This window comes from Bos indicus x Bos taurus, chromosome 2 (genome assembly GCF_003369695.1).
Source record: "Bos indicus x Bos taurus breed Angus x Brahman F1 hybrid chromosome 2, Bos_hybrid_MaternalHap_v2.0, whole genome shotgun sequence".
Classification (NCBI taxonomy): domain Eukaryota; kingdom Metazoa; phylum Chordata; class Mammalia; order Artiodactyla; family Bovidae; genus Bos; species Bos indicus x Bos taurus.
Genome location: NC_040077.1, coordinates 30,661,631 through 30,671,046, shown reverse-complemented (window position 1 = coordinate 30,671,046; position 9,416 = coordinate 30,661,631). Strand labels below are relative to the sequence as shown.

The 9,416-nt window shown below is 35.7% G+C and overlaps 1 protein-coding gene across 2 annotated transcripts in view; it reads left to right on the top strand.

Annotated features, from left to right (window-relative positions):
• Positions 1-617: 617 nt before the first annotated feature.
• The window catches only part of CSRNP3 (cysteine and serine rich nuclear protein 3), a 203,802-nt gene continuing 195,003 nt past the window's right edge, over positions 618-9,416 (top strand). For both annotated transcript variants that reach the window (XM_027558853.1, XM_027558862.1), the window contains exon 1: positions 618-718. The gene's annotated coding sequence lies outside the window, so the exon portion shown is untranslated. The remainder of the gene's footprint in view (positions 719-9,416) is intronic.

The window sequence follows — 9,416 nt, the reverse complement described above, 5'->3', positions numbered from 1 at the left end:
ATATGAAGTAAAGCAAACCACATAACTTTGAAATATTTAAATATTCTAATGCTTGGGATTAAACATCTTTTTCATTGTGACTAGGCTCAGAAGCTGTTTTTAAGTGAAAACAGTGCCCAACAAAGGTTGAAATGCAAATAGTATTATACATCAATGTAAAGGGTCTTGATTCATTTTATCTCTTTGCAAACTAAATGTGCATAATGTTATCTTGATGTTCAGCCTCAACCTCTTCTATCTACATATCAAAACGTACAATGAGAAGATCATTTTTTTTTTCCACTGGGAACTGAAAAATAGGCAATGTCCCTAAGCTCCACCATGAGTGTTTCACTTTGATTTCAGATGGGTAAGGCATTGATTAACCAGCCCTATTTTCCTAAACCTAAAGCAAGACATTTTTACTTCAGTCGAGTTCACCTGCAGATATTTTCCATAGTTTGCAACTGTTCTTTGAAATATCTTTCATCTCTTTATTCCTTTCCTCTCCATATTCCTTTTTTCCCACTCCCTGCCTCTCTCCCAGCTGCAAGGATTTGTCCTCTAAAAGAGTGGGGGTGGGAGGGAACAGGGATGAAAGCAGACAGGGAGCATGAGCCGGAGAATGCCAGGATCTGGCTTTTGTTATTGGTTGGCTGCTGCCTGATGGATAGAAGAGGGAGGCGTGAACTCTTCAGTCTGTTCTGACGGAGCCGAAGTACAGAAACCATATTTACAGGTAAGAGCAAAAGAGAAGGGAAAACGTTCTTTTTCTTCAAAAGAGAATGCTTCTCAATTCTTACTGAGACAATTTTATGATCTAGAGATTATTCCATAAGACATTTCCTTGAAAGTGTGTCCCTCATATTACTTGAGGAAGCTTGCGATGAGCTGCTCTTTCTCCCTATAAAATCCTTAGCTGATAAAAACACCAGAGGCATGTTTTATCCTGGATAACTTTCTAGCAAGTGTTACTGGAGCAAAATTAATAGATAAAATGAGTCATCGAGTGTCTTTTATTGTTCGTTTTTATTCAAGTGTATGTTATTGTGAATCTAAGGAAGACTGAGGAAAGCTCGGTAAATTCCACAGGTCCTGAGAAAATGGAGCTTTCTCTAAATATACAGTATAAAATTTCATGTGGTGTTTAATATTTACAACACAAGAAATGGCTTAGGAAAATAATTTTTGCAGGTTGTAGACTCTTTGAACAATAATTTAGCATGAATGATTTCTATGCATTTTATTTAGCTCACTCCTCTTGATAAAGAACATGTTATTGAGTAGTTATATCATTTTATTTAGTGAATTGTAAGCTCACATGATAATTAAGTAATTATCTTTATCAACATGCATGGAGCTGTTTTCATTTTCAAAGTCCAGAAACCTGTTTTTGAAGAATTAAACATTGCTATAAAAAATAGCATCTTATTAGAAAAGTTTCATTGGTAGTTTTATTAATCAAATGTATCTATATAAGAATTCCATCACAGCATTTATATGGTTGGTAATACCCCTAGGGCAATATTTTTAACGGTTCAAAAATTGAGATTTTACTTTACCAGTTCCTTCTCTCTCTTAATGTTGTCTTTTATGTATCCTTAGGATAAATGTATAGACTTAAATGACATACTTATAACAGAGACATATGAAAAATAATCTACTCCAAGTACATTTAATTTTATAATGATTTTAATTTGTAAATATAGGTCAATTTAGGTTGGGAAACCTCATTAAAATGGAGTTCCTTTTAAGGTTATTACTGATTTGAACACACTGACCATCAGTTAATACTTGTTGATTATATTAATAAAAGTCAATGATGACTTGTTCATATATTTTTAAAATGCTTCTTTTGAATGATTCACAAACTAATAGGAATGGATGTATACAATGTTTTTGGATTTTTTTTTTTGGTGTTGTGTTTGCTTTCTGTTTTTGTTGAGAAATGGATTTTACCTTTGAAGAACATACAAAAACATAGCAATTTTTGCAAAATTGAAAAAAGAGAGGAAGAAAAACTACTGAATGAAATGATTATCTAAATGAATGGAGAACTATCTTTAATTATCTAAATGTGCCAAGCATAGTTAATAGTATGTTTACACACTTAAATGTCATATTGACCCAAGAAAATACTCTTGCATAATTTATTTTGAGCTATTTTTGGATTTCAAAAATTTAATGATGTTAAAATATTGCCATGTTTCTAATTATGGATTCTTCTGATCTTGTTTTTCAAAACAAAATGATGGTAGAAATTAATACACCCCTTAGATTGGAATTTAAGGTGATATGTAGCATCAGATATTCATCTCCTGAAATGTGTTAAAGAAAATAAGTTACGGCAGCTACATTTTTTTGAAAATTATAAATTCCAAGTAAATCTACCTCTAAGAATGAAGGGGAATTGATGAAAATTAGAGAGCAGAGTTCCACATGGTTTTAAATTATTCTGTTTCCTTGGAAACCAGCTGCTGCAGATGCATTTTGCTTTCTTTGGCTAAAAATATCATCCTTTTAATAATCGCTAAGGGAAAGGTTCTGAATAAAACCAGAGTATATTGTTGCTGCTTTTTATAATTTGCTTAATGGCTCTCATATTTTGGATGAAAAGTAGTTAAACCCTTTCTCAGTCAGACTTTTCTATCCTCCATGGGCAGCCGTCTGCATGAGATAACTATGGTAGCTTTTCCTGCAGAGACTACGTGAAAAAGAATGTGTGTGTGTGTGTATGTGTGCGTGTGTGCATGCACACACTGGAGTGGAGGCAAGAGAGAAAAAAAAGTGTGAAAGAAAACAGTTAGGGGTTCCTGTCTAAGTGAAGAATGGAACAAGACACATGAAACCCATGTAAGGCTGCTGAGTGAGTGATGCCAAAGGAAGATCATTTGCTTTTCCTTTAGTGCAAACATAAAGATTCAAATGTAGGTTTTTAATAGAGACCACTATATCCAACTTTGTCTCCTGGGCAGAATACTTTCTTTCTTTTTTCTCTTTATATTTGTAGCAGTTAGTAGGATACTGAGCAAGACAATAAATTAAGAAGCATTTTTAAATGTATCAGTCATTTCAATCATAAAACGAGAAAAGCTTGAGATATATGTTCAGTCTATGGATCGTGAAAAGGATTAAATACATATTTTGACATATGAGATTAAAAATGTCTTTTAACTTAATGTCCAGACCATCTTTGATTAATGTAGTCATTTCCTTACCTTTGTAATATATCTAACATATATAAAAAATCACATATTTCAACAACCTAATAACTGTTTTTCAGTAGTATTAAGGTAATATATTTGAAGTTTAATAGGAATTATTATAAATATACATACTTTTTGTTTTATTTGAAACCTTTTGCTATTTTTTGGACATGAAAATTTTATGTGGCTTTTCTTTATAAGAAATAAAAATCACATGTACACCCATGGTGGATTCATATTGATGTATGGCAAAACCAATACAATATTGTAAATTAGCCTCTAATTAAAATAAATAAATTTAAAAAAATAAAAATTAAAAAAAAAAGAAAAGAAATAAAAATCACAACAATCATCGTATTTTACCCTAGGCAATTTTTTAAATTAAAACATTATCATTATGATTTTTTTATCTCAGCTATTTGGTGAAAGGGAAAATTCGGCATAAAGCTGCTATATATTTCCTGGCTCATTAGAAGCATGTGGGCTCAGTCATGTCTGACTCTTTGGGACCCTATGGACTGTAGCCCGCCAGGCTTCTCTGTCCATGGGATTTCCCAGGCAATAATACTGGAGCAGGTAGCCATTTCCTTCTCCAGGGGATCTTCCTGACCCAGGGATCAAAGCTGTGCCTCCTGTGTCTTCTACATTGCAGGAGGATGCATTTTATTATAAATCAGATGAGAGTCCTAATTCTATCTTCCCTTTCACCACTTGTTTAAATGCTTTTGACATATAATATCTTATTTTAATAATATTAACCTTAGTCTATTAGATTAATTGTTAGCAATGGAGCAAATAAAGTACTACAAGCTTAAACCATGTTTTAATATATTTAATATGTAGGCAATACATTATTTAAAGTTAAATTAATTTGGTATGTCACTATGTTATTTTTCAAAAAGAGTTAGGATAATGGGAAGTACTTAGTTTTTATCAATTAACACACACAAAGCACTTCAATGGCAGCACTTTCATCATAAACACAGATGACATTAAAGAGCATGCTAACAAATCAGATAGACTAGTAAATGAATTATGCAACCTGTGCAAATAACTCATTTCAGGCACATTCAAAATTATCAAGTATGTTTCAAGTTCCCGAAAAGAATGCATTGCATGGACTTTAGCTACAGATAATTTCTAAGTACAGTTTGTTAATAGTGATTCTTTACTGCTTTATGCTTTCTATTTGCTTAAAGTAGCTTGCCAGATTCATAGGTGAGTTTACATAGGTCTCTTAAGTCTCACGAAATGTATTCAGGAATATGAAATATTAATAGTTACCCCTATAATATAGGTAGGCAACTTTATATCTATAATGAGAATATGCTGCCTTGGCAAATAACCCTACACTGCTGAAAACGGAAAGGTGGGATTTAGGAGAAATGGAATTCCACTAAGATAAGGGAGCTCAGGTCAGGTTTCACTGTTCAAACTGTGCTAGGTGCTTCAAGTAATTCAAGCAAATGAAAAACCACGTTAGTGTTTGTACTCTGGTAGGCCATGATTCGGGCTTCCCTGGTAGCACAACTCTGCAATGCAGGAGACCCCGGTTCAATTTCTGGGTCAGGAAGATCCCCTGTAGAAGGGATAGGCTACCCACTCCAGTATTCTCAGATTTCCCTGGTGGCTCAAACAGTAAAGAATCCACCCACTGGGTTTGATCCCTGGGTTGGGAAGATCCTCTGGAGGAGGGAATGGCAACCCACTCACTTTTCTTGGGAAAATCTCCATGGACAGAGGAGCCTGGCAGACTACTGGTCATTGGGCTCGCAAGGAGTCGAACATGATTGAGTGACTAAGCACAGCACCTCACAGGCCTAACTCAAAAATATTCTTGATCAGAATTACTTTTTGACTTGGTATATATCTACTACCTGATAGTATAGTATAAGGTTTATATCAGTATAGAAAGGGCGTTGATTCAAAGCAGCATTATTATTCTTTAGTTACCATTTTGTGAATCAAAGCGCAAAGGAATGGATTTGCTTATCAAGGTACTGATCACATTTGGATGTTTTACATATCTCAGTGTATCAGTTGGGCAACTTATTCTATTTCTTAGTCAACTGTTTAGATCTCAGTGGATGACAAATAGACTAAATAGTTTGACCTGAAAATCGCTGAATGTACATACTCTGAGAATAGAGATTCAATATAACTTTTCAAGCATTTAATGGAAGATTATGATGACCTTGATAAATGGCAATGCTAATTCTAAGGATGACACTTCACCAAGAAAATTACTTAGTGGGAGTTCAATTTTACCATTCATTCATTTTAGTCTCATGGCCAAAAAGATAGATAGTAGACATGTGATTTATTGCCAGAGTCTGTGTACTTTAGTTAGATCAAGGGCTTAACACATCATCTTCCAATACAACAAAAGTTAGTGCACACAACACATTCCCATAAATACATTTCTCCTGACTCACATGCACATTTGTAACAATATTAGTTCTTATGTAAAATTTTGTATCTTTAAACAATAATGACTATATAAGTCCTTTGGCAAGCACTCATTTAATTTTCATTATTCCCTTTAAATATTTTAGTCTTCCATCATTCTAGAAGTGTGGAGATGGCCTTAGAGATAATTCCTTCCTGGACTGCTTACTTTGCCTGTGAAGAAAGTAAGGCACAGAGAAGGATTCTCACAATGATATTGTAGTGGGAAACTGAGAACTACGCAAAACAAGAACAGCCAAACACTATGTTTGTATTAAGTATAGGTTATAATGCATTAAATACTGGATAAATGAAAAGAAGAGTTGGGAAGACTTTGGAAGAGGGCGAAGAAACATGGTGTACCAGATGCTCCCTAATGTGCAAAAACACAGGAATTTAAGAGTTGCACGGAACTCCCCATTTAGACTTGCTTTGGGTTTCCTGTCATCCTGGTCACTTTGACTTATTGTCATAATCTCCTCGACTTTCTGTGAGTTTGCTCTCAGGGTCAAAACTGCATTCTAGTTTTGTTTTCTAGTAAGTGTTGATTCAGTTAGCTGCTGTCATCTTGTGGATCTATCACAATATATTTAGTAAATGAAACAAGCAACTTCTTAAACAGGACTCCTGACTGTATTTACAAAGATTTTCATTTCCTTTTCTATGTCAGCTTAGGCTAGCCATGGAAAATCAATATTTTTCATCAGTCATTACCCAGGTAAAACTGGTTTTGATGTTGTCAGCATATTAAGGCAGAAAGATTGAGAAAGATTCTCAAAAGTCGTTTAAAAAAATTCTTGCTTTGCTGTCTTAAAATTCCTTTCTAATAGCTCATAAAACTTACACCTTAGATTGTTTGGCCACTGTGATGTCTGGATCAGTACAGGGCCCTGAGTGGACTGTCCCAACCTGCCCACTGAGGTTCTCAAGAACTGAGGGTCAAATGGAAATCTGAGTTTAGGGACTCCATTATAAGCTTCTGTATTCAGAGGTCATCACGCACTACGGGCAGGACCACCAAGAGCAGTCTCAAGACCACCTCAGGCCTGTCTTGAACTCCCTGCCATGGCTTTTTAGCGTGGTCCTTCCAGTCACTTCTCTGACTTCTCTATAACCTTTAACAACTATCTCAGTTATAATTCTGTGGCAGGAGGTTTCCTTTGTCTTATGTCATCAACATCTATCATAATACCTGATATGCTTGATGTATCAAAACTGTACCAAAATTGTTTTGCTTTCAGAGTAAATATGTGAATGATCTTGTCAGAGAGTCATCTTACCCCTTTCCTGTACCTTTTCAATGACAGACACTCATTACATGCCAAGATCATCCCTTTCTTTGTCAACACCCTTCAGTGTGACAGTGTTTGTGTTACATAAATGTCATTAAGCCACAAAAAAGTTTGTATCACAGACTTTTTATTGTGCAAACTCCATTTGAGCTCTCTCTGACTTTAGCAGGGAATCACATCTGTGCACAGTCCTTACTCACCCTGCCTCTCTGCACCGTGCTGTTCACACACACACACACACCATGATATATTAAATCAATGGACTAATTATATATTAATGTAATTAATTATAATTTTATATTAACACGAATCTTAGTGTTTGTGTAAGAAAATACAGTAATATGCATTTTATCAATCTATAATATATATACTCTTGTTTAATACTCACTTTCTTGATTTGAAGTTATTCAGCAACACTGATTAAAGGTTAAATCATTCAGCAATATTTTTCTTCTGCTTCAGATCCACTTTCTGCCATTTTTCTTGTATTCTGGTGAACACTTTTAAGTCATCATGTTTGGCAGGTGACAATGCTGAATCGGCTACAGAGAAACCAAGGGTGTGTGCTGAGAGTTCACATACCCATTTTACTGGGGTTCAGTGTGTCTCACGGAGAAGGCAATGGCACCCCACTCCAGTACTCTTGCCCGGAAAATCCCATGGACAGAGGAGCCTGGTGGGCTACAGTCCATGGAGTCACGAAGAGTCGGACATGACTGAGCGACTTCACTTTCACTTTTCACTTTCATGCATTGGAGAAGGAAATGGCAGCCCACTCCAGTGTTCTTGCTTGGAGAATCCCAGGGATGGGGGAGCCTGGTGGGCTGCTGTCTATGGGGTCGCACAGAGTCGGACACGACTGAGGTGACTTAGCAGCAGCAGCAGCAGTATGTCCCAAGGCAAAGGTAAGCAATAATACAGGACAATTGAAAGTCCCAGTCTACCATAGCAAGGTAGAATAGAACTTCCAGTTAAAAAAAAAAAAAAATTACACGATGTATTGTCTGGGGAGACTGTAGAGAAAGAAGACTGACAATAGCTAATATATCTTCAAATATACTCATGTGTGTGGGGACTGTACTGTGGTGTACATTGCATTTTTGCATTTGTTGCTAAGTGGCATACGTACATGTCCCCTGAATGGAGGATTCAGTCAGCCAGTCAGCACATCTGCTTCTAGAAGTGCATCATCTAGTGCAAATTGGGTATTGTAGTGATAACCGTGGCTAACCTTTAGTTCTTTAGATAGTATAGCATAATGATTGATGGAATGCATAGTAAACTTTGCCATTATATAGATAATAATTCAGTTCCCAGACATGCTATCTTACTGCCTGTGTAAATGTAGGCAAGTTACTTAAGCTATCTGAGCCTCAGTTTCCCTTTCTGTGAAATTCAGTAATCTACCTGGATGATATTGTAAAGATTGATAGATCCACATAGTACATTTTTCACCACAGAATTTAAGGCATAATCACGAATGGTATGCAATTTCAGTTGTTATTGCTAGTCATCCTTTTCTGTTAACAAACAGAATGGAAAGGGCAAAGTAATCCCCAGGGTTTTTAATGGCTTCCTAAATACTATTCCTCATTAGGGGATTAAAAAATTCCTTTTTTCTTCCTATTTTTCCATATTAGCTGCAATTAACTCATTGGATATCAGCTGGCTAAATTAGTACTGTATGAGCTAGTGAAATTGCAAAAACGATTTAAGCAGTAAGATACCATTAAGAATCAAAGAAGAGTGTAATGATTAAAATATGATTTCAAGAGCCAAAACACCTGGGTTGGAATGCTGCCTGTAAGACTAGTTATGACCTTGGTTCATTATCTAACCTCTTTGTACTTTAGTTTTTAATCTGAAAATGATATTAATAACAATGCTTACCAATAATAACACTTACCTCATATGTATGCAACAAAGTTAAAAAAGTTAATATATGTTGTCTTACTTTTCTATTGCCTTAGAACGAATTACCACAAACTCAACAATTTAAAACAATGCCTGCTTTTAGCATATAGTGCTGTAGATCAGAAGCCTGACAGAGTGTGGCTAAATTCTAAGCCTAATGTCTCATAAGGCTGAACGCAGGGTCAGCTCAGTTGAATTCTTATCTGATCACTCTGGGGGAAAATCTACTTCAAAGCTCATTGGCAGAATTCAGTTCCTTGTGCTTATAGGGTCCCTGCTTCCTCCTTTGCTGTGGCTAGAGCCACTCTTAGCATCTAGAGGCTGCACATAGTTCTTGTTACATGACCCCTGCCATCTTCAAAGTCAACCAGAGAGAATCTCAATTTTATGTGATTAAGTCAGGCCCACCTAGATAATCTACTAGGTCACTGATTTGGGACTTCCGTTACATATGCAAATTTCCTTTGCCATATGATGTGGAAAGAGTGATATTTCACCCTATTCACAACCCTGGGGTTATATAAAGAATGCCCACTAGAGGGTGGGGAATCTTGTCCACCACCTTAGAATCCAGCAT